The sequence below is a fragment of the Bos javanicus genome, chromosome 17 (assembly GCF_032452875.1).
Source record: "Bos javanicus breed banteng chromosome 17, ARS-OSU_banteng_1.0, whole genome shotgun sequence".
NCBI lineage: Eukaryota > Metazoa > Chordata > Mammalia > Artiodactyla > Bovidae > Bos > Bos javanicus.
The window spans coordinates 14,513,678-14,535,003 of record NC_083884.1 but is presented as its reverse complement, the minus strand read 5'-3'; positions in this window follow the sequence as shown (position 1 = coordinate 14,535,003).

The window sequence follows — 21,326 nt, the reverse complement described above, 5'->3', positions numbered from 1 at the left end:
GCCTTCTTCTGCCTCAGAATTGTCTTCCTTCATCTCCCTTCTACCTCCACCACCCTCCACAGATTTTGCAAGTTTGGCTTCTTCTCATTGTTCAACTTTCATCAGAAAGGTCACAAACTCAAAGAAAAAGGTCCTGCTACCCTTCTCTATGTTGGCCTTCTGCAGTATGTCCATCACCTTCCCTGGTTTATTTCTGGGTGCTATTTTTCACTCTTGTATTTCAATACTTGTTCTGCTGAATGCCTCTGTTCCCTCCCTCTCCCTGCCCCCACCCGCCCTGAACATGAACTCTGGAGCTCATTCGTGGCACTGTCATGGCCTTGGGGTACCTCATGCATAATTCTTGAAGGCACAAATGAGTGAAGGAATTCAGGGATTGGGAATCAAATCATTTAGAAAAAACTCCTTTCCTCCAGGGGAATCTTCCCGACCCAGGGATCAAACCCGTGTCTCTCAGGTCTCTTGCTTTGGCATGAGGATTCTTTACCACTAGTGCCACCAGCGTGGGTGCTAAGTCGCTTCAGTCGAGTCCGACTCTTTGCGACACTGTGGACTGTAGCTAGCCAGGCTTCTCTGTCCATGGGATTCTCCAGGCCAGAATACTGGAGTGGGCTCCCGTTTCCTTCTCCAGGAAGATAACTCTGCTAGTCTTCTGTTTCCTGGAATTGCCCCATTCTCCTTCACTTCTCAGAAGTCACCATCCTATACCCAGGTTTGTTTCCTAGGTTATAATTGTTAGCATAGCTAAATACCTCTTCACTACTGCCAGACGCTGGAGTAAGGACATAACGGTAATGACTTTGTTTAGTCCTTAGGCGACTACTCGTTGACAGCAGTAGGCAGGTACCAATATTGCCTGTATTTCTCAGATAAGAACAGTGAGGCTGAGGGAGGGAAAGGAACTTGCCTTAATGCGCCCTGGTTTTCAGATGTGAAGCCAGGTTTGAAACTTTCATATCTGTGCTTTAACCATTACACACTTTATCCCCTAGTGCAGGGTCAGGCGAAAAGTTTGTTCCGATATTTCCATGACATCTTATGAACGAAGGAATTTTTTAGCCAACCGTCCAACCAGTCCATTCTCAAGGAGATCAGCCCTGGGATTTCTTTGGAAGGAATGATGCTAAAACTGAAACTCCAGTACTTTGGCCACCTCATGTGAAGAGTTGACTCATTGGAAAAGACTCTGATGCTGGGAGGGATTGGGGGCAGGAGAAGAAGGGGACGACAGAGGATGAGATGGCTGGATGGCATCACTGACTCGATGGATGTGAGTCTGGGTGAACTCCGGGAGTTGGTGATGGACAGGGAGGCCTGGCGTGCTGCAATTCATGGGGTCGCAAAGAGTTGGACACAACTGAATGACTGAACTGAACTGAACTGAAATAGCAGAAAAAAATTACCCCAATTCCAAGAGCCAGAGGTAACCTGGCAATGTTTCTTTTCAGTGTTGTTGCTTTAATTTGACTCATGTATCATAGAATATCACACAGATAGGTGCTTATTAAATACACAGATATGATGCTAACGGCTGGAAATCTATTACCCATCTCCTTTGGTTGGTAACTTACCTGGTGAATCCCAAGTGACAGCGGTCTCTGTACGCTGTGTTGCAGCAGGTTCTCTGGATGTATAAACTATAAAGACATTTGGGAAAATTATGTAAAATGTGCTTCCCCAGTAGGATCATAGATGTTATCAGTCATCATCTAAAGACCAAAGTACAAAGAAATTCATCACAAGAATGTGAAATCCAACATCCCAATTTGAAACCAGTGCAAGTTGATTTTGATATACTCTGCCTCCTTCCCCCTCTTAGAAATCCTTCTCCAGGGGTTCAGAGTGAGAGTGTTCATTTCTTTCTAAAAACCCAGCTTCACACTAACCTAGAGATTTAGAGATTTGGAAAGTAGCCTATGGATCATCTCAGGCTGACCTTTGAGGCATCACTGAACTTTAGAGATGAAAAGGATTTTGATGCCATCTAGTCTGTGTTTTATTTGATAGGCAGGACGAAACTGAGACCCATGCGAGTCAATCAGTTCTCCACACTTAAACTGGTCTGCAACAAAATTCTGATCATTTGTTGTTTCTGCAACTATTATTTGCTGAGTGCCTACTACATGCCTACCAGGCTTCCCTGGTGGCTCAGATGGTAAAAAATCTGCCTGCAATACAGGAGATGCAGGTTCGATCCCTGGGTCAGGAAGATGTCATGGAGAAGCGCAACCTACTCCAGTATTCTTGGCTGGAATATTCCATGGACAGAGGAGTCTGGTATGCTACAGTCCATGGGATTACCTGGATGAAACTGAGAGACTACACACATATGTAAGCCTAGCAGAGTGGGGGAGACAAAAATGAAGACACAGATTTGGCTTTTAAGAAATTTAGAGTGCTGTGTCCCTGAATCCCAGTTCAGAACTCAGTCCTGTAACAATTAAATTGAGAGGAACGTTCTCTTCCTAGATTACTGAAGGAAAAGGAGAAGCCTTGCTTCTTTGCTGAGTCATTCTAACGGTGTGCCTGCAAGGCGTGTGTGGTGAGATGCACACAGATCTCCAAGGCCTATGGACCCAGAGCTCTCTCCAAGTGCTGTTTAGCATCAGGACCCTATACTCAAATCAGAGCTTTGGCTTTTCCTCGAACACACTCTGCCTTCTTCTGCCTCAGAATTGTCTTCCTTCATCTCCCTTCTACCTCCACCACCCTCCCCAGATTTTGCAAGTTTGGCTTCTTCTCATTGTTCAACTTTCATCAGAAAGGTCACAAACTCAAAGAAAAAGGTCCTGCTACCCTTCTCTATGTTGGCCTTCTGCAGTATGTCCATCACCTTCCCTGGTTTATTTCTGGGTGCTATTTTTCACTCTTGTATTTCAATACTTGTTCTGCTGAATGCCTCTGTTCCCTCCCTCTCCCTGCCCCCACCCGCCCTGAACATGAACTCTGGAGCTCATTCGTGGCACTGTCATGGCCTTGGGGTACCTCATGCATAATTCCTGAAGGCACAAATGAGTGAAGGAATTCAGGGATTGAGAATCAAATCATTTAGAAAAAATTCCTTTCCTCCAGGGGAATCTTCCCGACCCAGGGATCAAACCCGTGTCTCTCACGTCTCTTGCTTTGGCATGAGGATTCTTTACCACTAGTGCCACCAGCGTGGGTGCTAAGTCGCTTCAGTCGAGTCCGACTCTTTGCGACACTGTGGACTGTAGCTAGCCAGGCTTCTCTGTCCATGGGATTCTCCAGGCCAGAATACTGGAGTGGGCTCCCGTTTCCTTCTCCAGGAAGATAACTCTGCTAGTCTTCTGTTTCCTGGAATTGCCCCCATTCTCCTTCACTTCTCAGAAGTCACCATCCTATACCCAGGTTTGTTTCCTAGGTTATAATTGTTAGCATAGCTAAATACCTCTTCACTATTGCCAGACGCTGGAGTAAGGACATTACGGTAATGACTTTGTTTAGTCCTTAGGCGACTACTCGTCGACAGCAGTAGGCAGGTACCAATATTGCCTGTATTTCTCAGATAAGAACAGTGAGGCTGAGGGAGGGAAAGGAACTTGCCTTAATGCGCCCTGGTTTTCAGATGTGAAGCCAGGTTTGAAACTTTCATATCTGTGCTTTAACCATTACACACTTTATCCCCTAGTGCAGGGTCAGGCGAAAAGTTTGTTCCGATATTTCCATGACATCTTATGAACGAAGGAATTTTTTAGCCAACCGTCCAACCAGTCCATTCTCAAGGAGATCAGCCCTGGGATTTCTTTGGAAGGAATGATGCTAAAACTGAAACTCCAGTACTTTGGCCACCTCATGTGAAGAGTTGACTCATTGGAAAAGACTCTGATGCTGGGAGGGATTGGGGGCAGGAGAAGAAGGGGACGACAGAGGATGAGATGGCTGGATGGCATCACTGACTCGATGGATGTGAGTCTGGGTGAACTCCGGGAGTTGGTGATGGACAGGGAGGCCTGGCGTGCTGCAATTCATGGGGTCGCAAAGAGTTGGACACAACTGAATGACTGAACTGAACTGAACTGAAATAGCAGAAAAAAATTACCCCAATTCCAAGAGCCAGAGGTAACCTGGCAATGTTTCTTTTCAGTGTTGCTGCTTTAATTTGACTCATGTATCATAGAATATCACACAGATAGGTGCTTATTAAATACACAGATATGATGCTAATGGCTGGAAATCTATTACCCATCTCCTTTGGTTGGTAACTTACCTGGTGAATCCCAAGTGACAGCGGTCTCTGTACGCTGTGTTGCAACAGGTTCTCTGGAAGTATAAACTATAAAGACATTTGGGAAAATTATCTAAAATGTGCTTCCCCAGTAGGATCATAGATGTTATCAGTCATCATCTAAAGACCAAAGTACAAAGTAATTCATCACAAGAATGTGAAATCCAACTTCCCAATGTGAAACCAGTGCAAGTTGATTTTGAGATACTGTGCCTCCTTCCCCGTCTTAGAAATCCTTCTCCAGGGGTTCAGAGTGAGAGTGTTCATTTCTTTCTAAAAACCCAGCTTCACACTAACCTAGAGATTTAGAGATTTGGAAACTAGCCTATGGATCATCTCAGGCTGACCTTTGAGGCATCACTGAAGTTTAGAGATGAAAAGGATTTTGATGCCATCTAGTCTGTGTTTTATTTGATAGGCAGGACGAAACTGAGACCCATGCGAGTCAATCAGTTCTCCACACTTAAACTGGTTTTCAACAAAATTCTGATCATTTGTTGTTTCTGCAACTATTATTTGCTGAGTGCCTACTACATGCCTAGCAGGCTTCCCTGGTGGCTCAGATGGTAAAGAATCTGCCTGCCATACAGGAGATGCAGGTTCGATCCCTGGGTCAGGAAGATGTCATGGAGAAGCGCAACCTACTCCAGTATTCTTGGCTGGAATATTCCATGGACAGAGGAGTCTGGTATGCTACAGTCCATGGGATTACCTGGATGAAACTGAGAGACTACACACATATATAAGCCTAGCAGAGTGGGGGAGACAAAAATGAAGACACAGATTTGGCTTTCAAGAAATTTAGAGTGCTGTGTCCCTGAATCCCAGTTCAGAACTCAGTCCTGTAACAATTAAATTGAGAGAAACGTTCTCTTCCTAGATTACTGAAGGAAAAGGAGAAGCCTTGCTTCTTTGCTGAGTCATTCTAACGGTGTGCCTGCAAGGCGTGTGTGGTGAGATGCACACAGATCTCCAAGGCCTATGGACCCAGAGCTCTCTCCAAGTGCTGTTTAGCATCAGGACCCTATACTCAAATCAGAGCTTTGGCTTTTCCTCGAACACACTCTGCCTTCTTCTGCCTCAGAATTGTCTTCCTTCATCTCCCTTCTACCTCCACCACCCTCCCCAGATTTTGCAAGTTTGGCTTCTTCTCATTGTTCAACTTTCATCAGAAAGGTCACAAACTCAAAGAAAAAGGTCCTGCTACCCTTCTCTATGTTGGCCTTCTGCAGTATGTCCATCACCTTCCCTGGTTTATTTCTGGGTGCTATTTTTCACTCTTGTATTTCAATACTTGTTCTGCTGAATGCCTCTGTTCCCTCCCTCTCCCTGCCCCCACCCGACCTGAACATGAACTCTGGAGCTCATTCGTGGCACTGTCATGGCCTTGGGGTACCTCATGCATAATTCCTGAAGGCACAAATGAGTGAAGGAATTCAGGGATTGAGAATCAAATCATTTAGAAAAAATTCCTTTCCTCCAGGGGAATCTTCCCGACCCAGAGATCAAACCCGTGTCTCTCACGTCTCTTGCTTTGGCATGAGGATTCTTTACCACTAGTGCCACCAGCGTGGGTGCTAAGTCGCTTCAGTCGAGTCCGACTCTTTGCGACACTGTGGACTGTAGCTAGCCGGGCTTCTCTGTCCATGGGATTCTCCAGGGCAGAATACTGGAGTGGGCTCCCGTTTCCTTCTCCAGGAAGATAACTCTGCTAGTCTTCTGTTTCCTGGAATTGCCCCATTCTCCTTCACTTCTCAGAAGTCACCATCCTATACCCAGGTTTGTTTCCTAGGTTATAATTGTTAGCATAGCTAAATACCTCGTCACTACTGCCAGACGCTGGAGTAAGGACATTACGGTAATGACTTTGTTTAGTCCTTAGGCGACTACTCGTTGACAGCAGTAGGCAGGTACCAATATTGCCTGTATTTCTCAGATAAGAACAGTGAGGCTGAGGGAGGGAAAGGAACTTGCCTTAATGCGCCCTGGTTTTCAGATGTGAAGCCAGGTTTGAAACTTTCATATCTGTGCTTTAACCATTACACACTTTATCCCCTAGTGCAGGGTCAGGCGAAAAGTTTGTTCCGATATTTCCATGACATCTTATGAACGAAGGAATTTTTTAGCCAACCGTCCAACCAGTCCATTCTCAAGGAGATCAGCCCTGGGATTTCTTTGGAAGGAATGATGCTAAAACTGAAACTCCAGTACTTTGGCCACCTCATGTGAAGAGTTGACTCATTGGAAAAGACTCTGATGCTGGGAGGGATTGGGGGCAGGAGAAGAAGGGGACGACAGAGGATGAGATGGCTGGATGGCATCACTGACTCGATGGATGTGAGTCTGGGTGAACTCCGGGAGTTGGTGATGGACAGGGAGGCCTGGCGTGCTGCAATTCATGGGGTCGCAAAGAGTTGGACACAACTGAATGACTGAACTGAACTGAACTGAAATAGCAGAAAAAAATTACCCCAATTCCAAGAGCCAGAGGTAACCTGGCAATGTTTCTTTTCAGTGTTGCTGCTTTAATTTGACTCATGTATCATAGAATATCACACAGATAGGTGCTTATTAAATACACAGATATGATGCTAATGGCTGGAAATCTATTACCCATCTCCTTTGGTTGGTAACTTACCTGGTGAATCCCAAGTGACAGCGGTCTCTGTACGCTGTGTTGCAACAGGTTCTCTGGAAGTATAAACTATAAAGACATTTGGGAAAATTATCTAAAATGTGCTTCCCCAGTAGGATCATAGATGTTATCAGTCATCATCTAAAGACCAAAGTACAAAGAAATTCATCACAAGAATGTGAAATCCAACTTCCCAATGTGAAACCAGTGCAAGTTGATTTCGAGATACTGTGCCTCCTTCCCCGTCTTAGAAATCCTTCTCCAGGGGTTCAGAGTGAGAGTGTTCATTTCTTTCTAAAAACCCAGCTTCACACTAACCTAGAGATTTAGAGATTTGGAAACTAGCCTATGGATCATCTCAGGCTGACCTTTGAGGCATCACTGAAGTTTAGAGATGAAAAGGATTTAGATGCCATCTAGTCTGTGTTTTATTTGATAGGCAGGACGAAAATGAGACCCATGCGAGTCAATCAGTTCTCCACACTTAAACTGGTCTGCAACAAAATTCTGATCATTTGTTGTTTCTGCAACTATTATTAGCTGAGTGCCTACTACATGCCTAGCAGGCTTCCCTGGTGGCTCAGATGGTAAAGAATCTGCCTGCAATACAGGAGATGCAGGTTCGATCCCTGGGTCAGGAAGATGTCATGGAGAAGCGCAACCTACTCCAGTATTCTTGGCTGGAATATTCCATGGACAGAGGAGTCTGGTATGCTACAGTCCATGGGATTACCTGGATGAAACTGAGAGACTACACACATATGTAAGCCTAGCAGAGTGGGGGAGACAAAAATGAAGACACAGATTTGGCTTTTAAGAAATTTAGAGTGCTGTGTCCCTGAATCCCAGTTCAGAACTCAGTCCTGTAACAATTAAATTGAGAGGAACGTTCTCTTCCTAGATTACTGAAGGAAAAGGAGAAGCCTTGCTTCTTTGCTGAGTCATTCTAACGGTGTGCCTGCAAGGCGTGTGTGGTGAGATGCACACAGATCTCCAAGGCCTATGGACCCAGAGCTCTCTCCAAGTGCTGTTTAGCATCAGGACCCTATACTCAAATCAGAGCTTTGGCTTTTCCTCGAACACACTCTGCCTTCTTCTGCCTCAGAATTGTCTTCCTTCATCTCCCTTCTACCTCCACCACCCTCCCCAGATTTTGCAAGTTTGGCTTCTTCTCATTGTTCAACTTTCATCAGAAAGGTCACAAACTCAAAGAAAAAGGTCCTGCTACCCTTCTCTATGTTGGCCTTCTGCAGTATGTCCATCACCTTCCCTGGTTTATTTCTGGGTGCTATTTTTCACTCTTGTATTTCAATACTTGTTCTGCTGAATGCCTCTGTTCCCTCCCTCTCCCTGCCCCCACCCTCCCTGAACATGAACTCAGGAGCTCACTCGTGGCACTGTCGTGGCCTTGGGGTGCCTCATGCATAATTCCTGAAGGCACAAATGAGTGAAGGAATTCAGGGATTGGGAATCAAATCATTTAGAAAAAACTCCTTTCCTCCAGGGGAATCTTCCCGACCCAGGGATCAAACCCGTGTCTCTCAGGTCTCTTGCTTTGGCATGAGGATTCTTTACCACTAGTGCCACCAGCGTGGGTGCTAAGTCGCTTCAGTCGAGTCCGACTCTTTGCGACACTGTGGACTGTAGCTAGCCGGGCTTCTCTGTCCATGGGATTCTCCAAGCCAGAATACTGGAGTGGGCTCCCGTTTCCTTCTCCAGGAAGATAACTCTGCTAGTCTTCTATTTCCTGGAATTGCCCCCTTCTCCTTCACTTCTCAGAAGTCACCATCCTATACCCATGTTTGTTTTCTAGGTTATAATTGTTAGCATAGCTAAATACCTCTTCACTACCACCGGACGCTGGAGTAAGGACATTACGGTAATGACTTTGTTTAGTCCTTAGGCGACTACTTGTCCACAGCAGTAGGCAGGTACCAATATTGCCTGTATTTCTCAGATAAGAACAGTGAGGCTGAGGGAGGGAAAGGAACTTGCCTTAATGCGCCCTGGTTTTCAGATGTGAAGCCAGGTTTGAAACTTTCATATCTGTGCTTTAACCATTACACACTTTATCCCCTAGTGCAGGGTCAGGCGAAAAGTTTGTTCCGATATTTCCATGACATCTTATGAACGAAGGAACTTTTTAGCCAACCGTCCAACCAGTCCATTCTCAAGGAGATCAGCCCTGGGATTTCTTTGGAAGGAATGATGCTAAAGCTGAAACTCCAGTACTTTGGCCACCTCATGTGAAGACTTGACTCATTGGAAAAGACTCTGATGCTGGGAGGGATTGGGGGCAGGAGAAGAAGGGGACGACAGAGGATGAGATGGCTGGATGGCATCACTGACTCGATGGATGTGAGTCTGGGTGAACTCCGAGAGTTGGTGATGGACAGGGAGGCCTGGCGTGCTGCAATTCATGGGTCGCAAAGAGTTGGACACAACTGAATGACTGAAATGAACTGAACTGAAATTACAGAAAAAAATTACCCCAATTCCAAGAACCAGAGTTAACCTGGCAATGTTTCTTTTCAGTGTTGCTGCTTTAATTTGACTCATGTATCATAGAATATCACACAGATAGGTGCTTATTAAATACACAGATATGATGCTAATGGCTGGAAATCTATTACCCATCTCCTTTGGTTGGTAACTTACCTGGTGAGTCCAAAGTGACAGCGACCTCTGTACGCCGTGTTGCAACAGGTTCTCTGGAAATATAACCTATAAAGACATTTGGGAAAATTATCTAAAATGTGCTTCCCCAGTAGGATCATAGATTTTATCAGTCATCATCTAAAGACCAAAGTACAAAGAAATTCATCACAAGAATGTGAAATCCAACTTCCCAATGTGAAACCAGTGCAAGTTGATTTTGAGATACTGTGCCTCCTTCCCCGTCTTAGAAATCCTTCTCCAGGGGTTCAGAGTGAGAGTGTTCATTTCTTTCTAGAAACCCAGCTTCACACTAACCTAGAGATTTAGAGATCTGGAAACTAGCCTATGGATCATCTCAGGCTGACCTTTGAGGCATCACTGAAGTTTAGAGATGAAAAGGATTTTGATGCCATCTAGTCTGTGTTTTATTTGATAGGCAGGACGAAACTGAGACCCATGCGAGTCAATCAGTTCTCCACACTTAAACTGGTCTGCAACAAAATTCTGATCATTTGTTGTTTCTGCAACTATTATTAGCTGAGTGCCTACTACATGCCTAGCAGGCTTCCCTGGTGGCTCAGATGGTAAAGAATCTGCCTGCAATACAGGAGATGCAGGTTCGATCCCTGGGTCAGGAAGATGTCATGGAGAAGCGCAACCTACTCCAGTATTCTTGGCTGGAATATTCCATGGACAGAGGAGTCTGGTATGCTACAGTCCATGGGATCACATGGATGAAACTGAGAGACTACACACATATGTAAGCCTAGCAGAGTGGGGGAGACAAAAATGAAGACACAGATTTGGCTTTTAAGAAATTTAGAGTGCTGTGTCCCTGAATCCCAGTTCAGAACTCAGTCCTATAACAATTAAATTGAGAGAAACATTCTCTTCCTAGATTACTGAAGGAAAAGGAGAAGCCTTGCTTCTTTGCTGAGTCATTCTAACGGTGTGCCTGCAAGGTGTGAGTGGTGAGATGCACACAGATCACCAAGGCCTATGGACCCAGAGCTCTCTCCAAGTGCTGTTTACAATCAAGACCCTATACTCAAATCAGAGCTTTGGCTTTTCCTTGAACACACTCTGCCTTCTTCTGCCTCTGAATTGTCTTCCTTCATCTCCCTTCTACCACCACAACCCTCCCCAGATTTTGCAAGTTTGGCTTCTTCTCATTGTTCAACTTTCATCAGAAATGTCACAAACTCAAAGAAAAAGGTCCTGCTACCCTTCTCTATGTTGGCCTTCTGCAGTATGTCCATCACCTTCCCTGGTTTATTTCTGGGTGCTATTTTTCCCCCTTGTATTTCAATACTTGTTCTGCTGAATGCCTCTGTTCCCTCCCTCTCCCTGCCCCCACCCGCCCTGAACATGAACTCAGGAGCTCATTCGTGGCACTGTCGTGGCCTTGGGGTACCTCATGCATAATTCCTGAAGGCACAAATGAGTGAAGGAATTCAGGGATTGGGAATCAAATCATTCAGAAAAAATTCCTTTCAGCCAGGGGAATCTTCCCGACCCAGGGATCAAACCCGTGTCTCTCAGGTCTCTTGCTTTGGCATGAGGATTCTTTACCACTTGTGTCACCAGCGTGGGTGCTAAGACGCTTCAGTCAAGTCCGACTCTTTGCGACACTGTGGACTGTAGCTAGCCAGGCTTCTCTGTCCATGGGATTCTCCAGGCCAGAATACTGGAGTGGGCTCCCATCTCCTTCTCCAGGAAGATAACTCTGCTAGTCTTCTGTTTCCTGGAATTTCCCCCTTCTCCTTCACTTCTCAGAAGTCACCATCCTATACCCAGGTTTGTTTCCTAGGTTATAATTGTTAGCATAGCTAAATACCTCTTCACTACCACCAGACGCTGGAGTAAGGACATAACGGTAATGACTTTGTTTAGTCCTTAGGCGACTACTCGTTGACAGCAGTAGGCAGGTACCAATATTGCCTGTATTTCTCAGATAAGAACCGGGAGGCTGATGGAGGGAAAGTAACTTGCCTTAATGCTCCCTGGCTTTCAGATGTGAAGCCAGGTTTGAAACTTTCCTATCTGTGCTTTAACCATTACACACTTTATCCCCTAGTGCAGGGTCAGGCGAAAAGTTTGTTCCGATATTTCCATGACCTCTTATGAACGAAGGAATTTTTTAGCCAACCGTCCAACCAGTCCATTCTCAAGGAGATCAGCCCTGGGATTTCTTTGGAAGAAATGATGCTAAAGCTGAAACTCCAGTACTTTGGCCACCTCATGTGAAGAGTTGACTCATTGGAAAGACTCTGATGCTGGGAGGGACTGGGGGCAGGAGAAGAAGGGGACGACAGAGGATGAGATGGCTGGATGGCATCACTGACTCGATGGATGTGAGTCTGGGTGAACTCCGGGAGTTGGTGATGGACAGGAAGGCCTGGCGTGCTGCAATTCATGGCGTCACAAAGAGTCGGTCACGACTGAGTGACTGAACTGAACTGAACTGAATATCTAAGAAATTCCTGAATCCCTCCTCCAATTCCTAGAGTGCTCTTTGATTCTTGAGACTCTCTGTAACTCAAATTACAACCATGTCTGAGGGGGCTAAACACATTTCAAGTAATTGCCTGCTCCTTATCTAGGTGCTGGGCACTAGTATTTCTGACACATAAACGCTGTATTTGAGAAGAACTTTTAATCCTAACACTCTCAGGAAGAGGCCAAAAATAATGCTAATTTGATACTACTTCATAATGTGCCTATGTTACTTTTTATTTTAATGAATTGATTTCCATTTCTGCCTAAACCACATAATCCTTCAGCCAATAAGAGTTCTTTCTTTCTTTCTTTTCCCTGTATCACTTCTCAGTAATGGACCACGAAGTAGAAAATAACAACCCCCGCCACTGCCATCGCCTGGATTCAGGGTTCACATGTGGCTTTTAATTCTTTGACAGGAGAAAGAGGAAATCATAACTTTTGGTGAAACTTTTTTAAAAATAAGGAACATAAACTCACCATCACCTTCATTAATGACTCTTTAATTTAGAAGTTAAACTCATGAAAATGCCAGAAAAGCAACACATTCTTTCACACAGACTTGTTTTTCAGAGTATTTGATTACATTGTTTCAAGGCTGCCTGGGCTTACAATTGAACAGCATCCCTCTCACTTGATCCAGCCATGGGTAACTTCACCACCTTACCAACCCACTCTCAATAAAAAATCCATCCACCACACTGGGCTGGGGTCCTGGTGGCTCAGTGGCAAAGAATCTACCTGCCAGTGCAGGAGATGTGGGTTTTATCCCTGGGGCAGGATGATCCCCTGGAGAAGGAAATGGCAACCCACTCCAGTACTCCTGCCTGAGAAATTCCATGGACAGAGGAGCTGGTAGGCTACAGTCAATAGGGTCACAAAAGAGTCAGATGCAACTGACTAAACAACAAGACTGGGATCTGAATACTACTCATTCAGTTATTCAGTTAAGTCAAACTGGACTAAAATGAGATAGTTTTTCTTCTATCTATAGTCCTATGTCCCATATAACAGCTTCTGCTGCTGCTGCTAAGTCCCTTCAGTCGTGTCTGACTCTATGCGACCCCATAGACGGCAGCCCACCAGGCTCCCCTGTCCCTGGGATTCTCCAGGCAAGAACACTGGAGTGGGTTGCCATTTCCTTCTCCCAATGCATGAAAGTGAAAAGGGAAAGTGAAGTCGCTCAGTCGTGTCTGACCCTCAGCGACTCCATGGACTGCAGCCTACCAGGCCCCTCTGTCCATGGGATTTTCCAGGCAAGAGTACTGGAGTGGGGTGCCATTGCCTTCTCTGCCCATATAACAGAATCCTGCTTTAAAAAAAAAATTCCACCTACCTGACAGTAGTAATACAAAAATCATTTTTTGGTCCATCCTGAGATCATAAGCTGCTTCCCAATGTCAGTGCAAGAAAACCGCCAAGGATGACTGATGTGACATCTGTGGCCTCAGCCTACACATTGTTATCTTTCAGGCTCACATTCTCTAGGCATCAGTTGATAGGCTGGGTGGCATTTTTAAATGATGCCAAATTGTACATTGTCTGTCCATAAAGATATGTGGGTATCTGCCTAATAAAGGATTATTAAAGCCTTCAGTTGAGTCTCCACTTCAGGGAACTGGCAAATACCTGTTAAAATTACTTTGCATAAACTCAGCGAGCAGTTCAAGGTAATAGCAGTCGGCAGCTACCCGATTGGACAAATGAGAATTAGACTGTGAAGGCCTAAAATTGGGCTTCCCAATGACTCAGCTGGTAAAGAATCTGCCTGCAATGCAGGAGACCCTGGTTGGATTCCTGGGGTGGGAAGTTCCCCTAGAGAAGGGATAGGCGACCCACTCCACTATTCTTGGGCTTCCCTGGGGGCTCAGATGGTAAAGAATCCTCCCACAATGCCAGAGACTTGGGTTCGATCCCTGGGTTGGGAAGATCCCCTGGAGGAAGGCATGGCAACCCACTCCAGTATTCTTGCCTGGAGAATCCCATGGGCAGAGGAGACTGGTGGGCTACAGTCCATTTGGCCACAAAGAGTTGGACACGACTGAGCAACTAAGCATACACACGCAGGCCTGAGACTAAGGGCCTGAATCAAGCTGAGGTCACAGGAAAATTCTGTTTTAATGTGGAGATTCTTGTGGGTCACAAAGAAAATGGCTTCTTACATGAAATAAGTGTTTGAGAACTGGAATTACTATTAGAGTGCTCTGAGGTTTGAAAAACTCTCTAGATCATGGCAAGTCATACAGCAACATAATAATATGAGATGCAAGAAATCTTTAATTCACAATGGAATTTGAATGGAATAGCTAGGGCCCACACCGAACCAGTGTGGTGATTTCTATCCAAACGCGCCTCATTACGGAGGCATAGAGTGGATAATTAGGAGATTGGAATTGACATATATAAAATACATAACGAATGGGAACCTACAGGATAGCTCAGAGAACTCTAGTCAATGCTCTAAATGGGAAGGAAAATACAAAAAAGGGGATATATGTATATGTTTAGCAGATTCACTTTACTGTATAGTGGAGACTGACACAATGCTATGAAACAATTATGTGGTGATGGTCAAGTCACTTAGCTGTGGTAGATATTTTGTGACAATATGGACGTAGCCCACCAGGCTCCTCTGTTCATGGGATTATCCCAGCAAGAAGACTGGAATGGGTTGCCATTTCCTCCTCCTATAGTTGATTCATTTTAGTGGAGACTAGCAGCCATGAAATTAAAAGATGCTTACTCCTTGGAAGGAAAGTTATGACCAACCTAGATAGCATATTCAAAAGCAGAGACATTACTTCGCCAACAAAGGTCTGTCTAGTCAAGGCTATGGTTTTTCCAATGGTCATGTATCGATGTGAGAGTTCGACTATGAAGGAAGCTGAGCACCGAAGAATTGATGCTTTTGAATTGTGGTGTTGGAGAAGACTCTTGAGAGTCTCTTGGACTGCAAGGAGATCCAACCAGTCCATCCTAAAGGAAATCTGTCCTGGGTATTCATTGGAAGGACTGATGCTGAAGCTGAAACTCCAATACTTGGGCCACCTCATGCGAAGAGTTGACTCACTGGAAAAGGCCTTGATGTGGGAAGGATTGGGGGCAGGAGGAGAAGGGGACGACAGAGGATGAGATGGCTGGATGGCATCACTGACTCGATGGATGTGAGTCTGGGTGAACTCCGGGAGTTGGTGATGGACAGGGAGGCCTGGCGTGCTGCAATTCATGGGGTCGCAAAGAGTTGGACACAACTGAATGACTGAACTGAACTGAACTGAAATAGCAGAAAAAAATTACCCCAATTCCAAGAGCCAGAGGTAACCTGGCAATGTTTCTTTTCAGTGTTGTTGCTTTAATTTGACTCATGTATCATAGAATATCACACAGATAGGTGCTTATTAAATACACAGATATGATGCTAATGGCTGGAAATCTATTACCCATCTCCTTTGGTTGGTAACTTACCTGGTGAATCCCAAGTGACAGCGGTCTCTGTACGCTGTTTTGCAACAGGTTCTCTGGAAGTATAACCTATAAAGACATTTGGGAAAATTATCTAAAATGTGCTTCCCCAGTAGGATCATAGATGTTATCAGTCATCATCTAAAGACCAAAGTACAAAGAAATTCATCACAAGAATGTGAAATCCAACTTCCCAATTTGAAACCAGTGCAAGTTGATTTTGAGATACTGTGCCTCCTTCCCCGTCTTAGAAATCCTTCTCCAGGGGTTCAGAGTGAGAGTGTTCATTTCTTTCTAGAAACCCAGCTTCACACTAACCTAGAGATTTAGAGATCTGGAAACTAGCCTATGGATCATCTCAGGCTGACCTTTGAGGCATCACTGAAGTTTAGAGATGAAAAGGATTTTGATGCCATCTAGTCTGTGTTTTATTTGATAGGCAGGACGAAAATGAGACCCATGCGAGTCAATCAGTTCTCCACACTTAAACTGGTCTGCAACAAAATTCTGATCATTTGTTGTTTCTGCAACTAGTATTAGCTGAGTGCCTACTACATGCCTAGCAGGCTTCCCTGGTGGCTCAGATGGTAAAGAATCTGCCTGCAATACAGGAGATGCAGGTTCGATCCCTGGGTCAGGAAGATGTCATGGAGAAGCGCAACCTACTCCAGTATTCTTGGCTGGAATATTCCATGGACAGAGGAGTCTGGTATGCTACAGTCCGTGGGATCACATGGATGAAACTGAGAGACTACACACATATGTAAGCCTAGCAGAGTGGGGGAGACAAAAATGAAGACACAGATTTGGCTTTTAAGAAATTTAGAGTGCTGTGTCCCGGAATCCCAGTTCAGAACTCAGTCCTGTAACAATTAAATTGAGAGGAACGTTCTCTTCCTAGATTGCTGAAGGAAAAGGAGAAGCCTTGCTTCTTTGCTGAGTCATCTAACGGTGTGCCTGCAAGGCATGTGTGGTGAGATGCACACAGATCTCCAAGGCCTATGGACCCAGAGCTCTCTCCAAGTGCTGTTTAGCATCACGACCTTATACTCAAATCAGAGCTTTGGCTTTTCCTTGAACACACTCTGCCTTCTCCTGCCTCAGAATTGTCTTCCTTCATCTCCCTTCTACCTCCACCACCCTCCCCAGATTTTGCAAGTTTGGCTTCTTCTCATTGTTCAACTTTCATCAGAAAGGTCACAAACTCAAAGAAAAAGGTCCTGCTACCCTTCTCTATGTTGGCCTTCTGCAGTATGTCCATCACCTTCCCTGGTTTATTTCTGGGTGCTATTTTTCACTCTTGTATTTCAATACTTGTTCTGCTGAATGCCTCTGTTCCCTCCCTCTCCCTGCCCCCACCCGCCCTGAACATGAACTCAGGATCTCATTCGTGGCACTTTCGTGGCCTTGGGGTACCTCATGCATAATTCCTGAAGGCACAAATGAGTGAAGGAATTCAGGGATTGGGAATCAAATCATTTAGAAAAAACTCCTTTCCTCCAGGGGAATCTTCCCCACCCAGAGATCAAACCCATATCTCTCACGTCTCTTGCTTTGGCATGAGGATTCTTTACCACTAGTGCCACCAGCGTGGTTGCTAAGTCGCTTCAGTCGAGTCCGACTCTTTGCGACACTGTGGACTGTAGCTAGCCAGGCTTCTCTGTCCATGGGATTCTCCAGGCCAGAATACTGGAGTGGGCTCCCATTTCCTTCTCCAGGAAGATAACTCTGCTAGTCTTCTGTTTCCTGGAATTTCCCCCTTCTCCTTCACTTCTCAGAAGTCACCATCCTATACCCAGGTTTGTTTCCTAGGTTATAATTGTTAGCATAGCTAAATACCTCTTCACTACTGCCAGACGCTGGAGTAAGGACATTACGGTAATGACTTTGTTTAGTCCTTAGGCGACTACTCGTCGACAGCAGTAGGCAGGTACCAATATTGCCTGTATTTCTCAGATAAGAACAGTGAGGCTGAGGGAGGGAAAGGAACTTGCCTTAATGCGCCCTGGCTTTCAGATGTGAAGCCAGGTTTGAAACTTTCATATCTGTGCTTTAACCATTACACACTTTATCCCCTAGTGCAGGGTCAGGCGAAAAGTTTGTTCCGATATTTCCATGACCTCTTATGAACGAAGGAATTTTTTAGCCAACCGTCCAACCAGTCCATTCTCAAGGAGATCAGCCCTGGGATTTCTTTGGAAGGAATGATGCTAAAGCTGAAACTCCAGTACTTTGGCCACCTCATGTGAAGAGTTGACTCATTGGAAAAGACTCTGATGCTGGGATGGATTGGGGGCAGGAGAAGAAGGGGACGACAGAGGATGAGATGGCTGGATGGCATCACTGACTCGATGGATGTGAGTCTGGGTGAACTCCGGGAGTTGGTGATGGACAGGGAGGCCTGGCGTGCTGCAATTCATGGGGTCGCAAAGAGTTGGACACAACTGAATGACTGAAGTGAACTGAACTGAAATAGCAGAAAAAAATTACCCCAATTCCAAGAACCAGAGTTAACCTGGCAATGTTTCTTTTCAGTGTTGTTGCTTTAATTTGACTCATGTATCATAGAATATCACACAGATAGGTGCTTATTAAATACACAGATATGATGCTAATGGCTGGAAATCTATTACCCATCTCCTTTGGTTGGTAACTTACCTGGTGAGTCCAAAGTGACAGCGGTCTCTGTACGCTGTGTTGCAACAGGTTCTCTGGAAGTATAACCTATAAAGACATTTGGGAAAATTATCTAAAATGTGCTTCCCCAGTAGGATCATAGATGTTATCAGTCATCATCTAAAGACCAAAGTACAAAGAAATTCATCACAAGAATGTGAAATCCAACTTCCCAATTTGAAACCAGTGCAAGTTGATTTTGAGATACTGTGCCTCCTTCCCCGTCTTAGAAATGCTTCTCCAGGGGTTCAGAGTGAGAGTGTTCATTTCTTTCTAGAAACCCAGCTTCACACTAACCTAGAGATTTAGAGATTTGGAAACTAGCCTATGGATCATCTCAGGCTGACCTTTGAGGCATCACTGAAGTTTAGACATGAAAAGGATTTTGATGCCATCTAGTCTGTGTTTTATTTGATAGGCAGGACGAAAATGAGACCCATGCGAGTCAATCAGTTCTCCACACTTAAACTGGTCTGCAACAAAATTCTGATCATTTGGTGTTTCTGCAACTAGTATTAGCTGAGTGCCTACTACATGCCTAGCAGGCTTCCCTGGTGGCTCAGATGGTAAAGAATCTGCCTGCAATACAGGAGATGCAGGTTCGATCCCTGGGTCAGGAAGATGTCATGGAGAAGCACAACCTACTCCAGTATTCTTGGCTGGAATATTCCATGGACAGAGGAGTCTGGTATGCTACAGTCCATGGGATCACATGGATGAAACTGAGAGACTACACACATATGTAAGCCTAGCAGAGTGGGGGAGACAAAAATGAAGACACAGATTTGGCTTTTAAGAAATTTAGAGTGCTGTGTCCCTGAATCCCAGTTCAGAACTCAGTCCTGTAACAATTAAATTGAGAGGAACGTTCTCTTCCTAGATTACTGAAGGAAAAGGAGAAGCCTTGCTTCTTTGCTGAGTCATTCTAACGGTGTGCCTGCAAGGTGTGTGTGGTGAGATGCACACAGATCACCAAGGCCTATGGACCCAGAGCTCTCTCCAAGTGCTGTTTAGCATCAGGACCCTATACTCAAATCAGAGCTTTGGCTTTTCCTTGAACACACTCTGCCTTCTTCTGCCTCCGAATTGTCTTCCTTCATCTCCCTTCTACCTCCACCACCCTCCCCAGATTTTGCAAGTTTGGCTTCTTCTCATTGTTCAACTTTCATCAGAAAGGTCACAAACTCAAAGAAAAAGGTCCTGCTACCCTTCTCTGTGTTGGCCTTCTGCAGTATGTCCATCACCTTCCCTGGTTTATTTCTGGGTGCTATTTTATACTCTTTTATTTCCATACTTGTTCTGCTGAATGCCTCTGTTCCCTCCCTCTCCCTGCCCCCACCCGCCCTGAACATGAACTCAGGAGCTCATTCGTGGCACTGTCGTGGCCTTGGGGTACCTCATGCATAATTCCTGAAGGCACAAATGAGTGAAGGAATTCAGGGATTGGGAATCAAATCATTTAGAAAAACCTCCTTTCCTCCAGGGGAATCTTCCCGACCCAGGGATCAAATCGTGTCTCTCATGTCTCTTGCTTTGGCATGAGGATTCTTTACCACTAGTGCCACCAGCGTGGGTGCTAAGTCGCTTCAGTCGAGTCCGACTCTTTGCGACACTGTGGACTGTAGCTAGCCAGGCTTCTCTGTCCATGGGATTCTCCAGGCCAGAATACTGGAGTGGGCTCCCGTTTCCTTCTCCAGGAAGATAACTCTGCTAGTCTTCTGTTTCCTGGAATTGCCCCCTTCTCCTTCACTTCTCAGAAGTCACCATCCTATACCCAGGTTTGTTTCCTAGGTTATAATTGTTAGCATAGCTAAATACCTCTTCACTACTGCCAGACGCTGGAGTAAGGACATTACGGTAATGACTTTGTTTAGTCCTTTAGGCGACTACTCGTTGACAGCACTAGGCAGGTACCAATATTGCCTGTATTTCTCAGATAAGAACAGTGAGGCTGAGGGAGGGAAAGGAACTTGCCTTAATGCGCCCTGGTTTTCAGATGTGAAGCCAGGTTTGAAACTTTCATATCTGTGCTTTAACCATTACACACTTTATCCCCTAGTGCAGGGTCAGGCGAAAAGTTTGTTCCGATATTTCCGTGACCTCTTATGAACGAAGGAATTTTTTAGCCAAGCGTCCAACCAGTCCATTCTCAAGGAGGTCAGCCTGGGATTTCTTTGGAAGGAATGATGCTAAAGCTGAAACTCCAGTACTTTGGCCACCTCATGTGAAGAGTTGACTCATTGGAAAAGACTCTGATGCTGGGAGGGATTGGGGGCAGGAGAAGAAGGGGACGACAGAGGATGAGATGGCTGGATGGCATCACTGACTCGATGGATGTGAGTCTGGGTGAACTCCGGGAGTTGGTGATGGACAGGGAGGCCTGGCGTGCTGCAATTCATGGGGTCGCAAAGAGTTGGACACAACTGAATGACTGAACTGAACTGAACTGAAATAGCAGAAAAAATTACCCCAATTCCAAGAACCAGAGGTAACCTGGCAATGTTTCTTTTCAGTGTTGTTGTTTTAATTTGACTCATGTATTATAGAATATCACACAGATAGGTGCTTATTAAATACACAGATATGATGCTAATGGCTGGAAATCTATTACCCATCTCCTTTGGTTGGTAACTTACCTGATGAATCCCAAGTGACAGCGGTTTCTGTACGCCATGTTGCAACAGGTTCTCTGGAAATATAACCTATAAAGACATTTGGGGAAATTATCTAAAATGTGCTTCCCCAGTAGGATCATAGATGTTATCAGTCATCATCTAAAGACCAAAGTACAAAGAAATTCATCACAAGAATGTGAAATCCAACTTCCCAATTTGAAACCAGTGCAAGTTGATTTTGAGATACTGTGCCTCCTTCCCCGTCTTAGAAATCCTTCTCCAGGGGTTCAGAGTGAGAGTGTTCATTTCTTTCTAAAAACCGAGCTTCACACTAACCTAGAGATTTAGAGATTTGGAGACTAGCCTATGGATCATCTCAGGCTGACCTTTGAGGCATCACTAAAGTTTAGAGATGAAAAGGATTTTGATGCCATCTAGTCTGTGTTTTATTTGATAGGCAGGACGAAAATGAGACCCATGCGAGTCAATCAGTTCTCCACACTTAAACTGGTCTGCAACAAAATTCTGATCATTT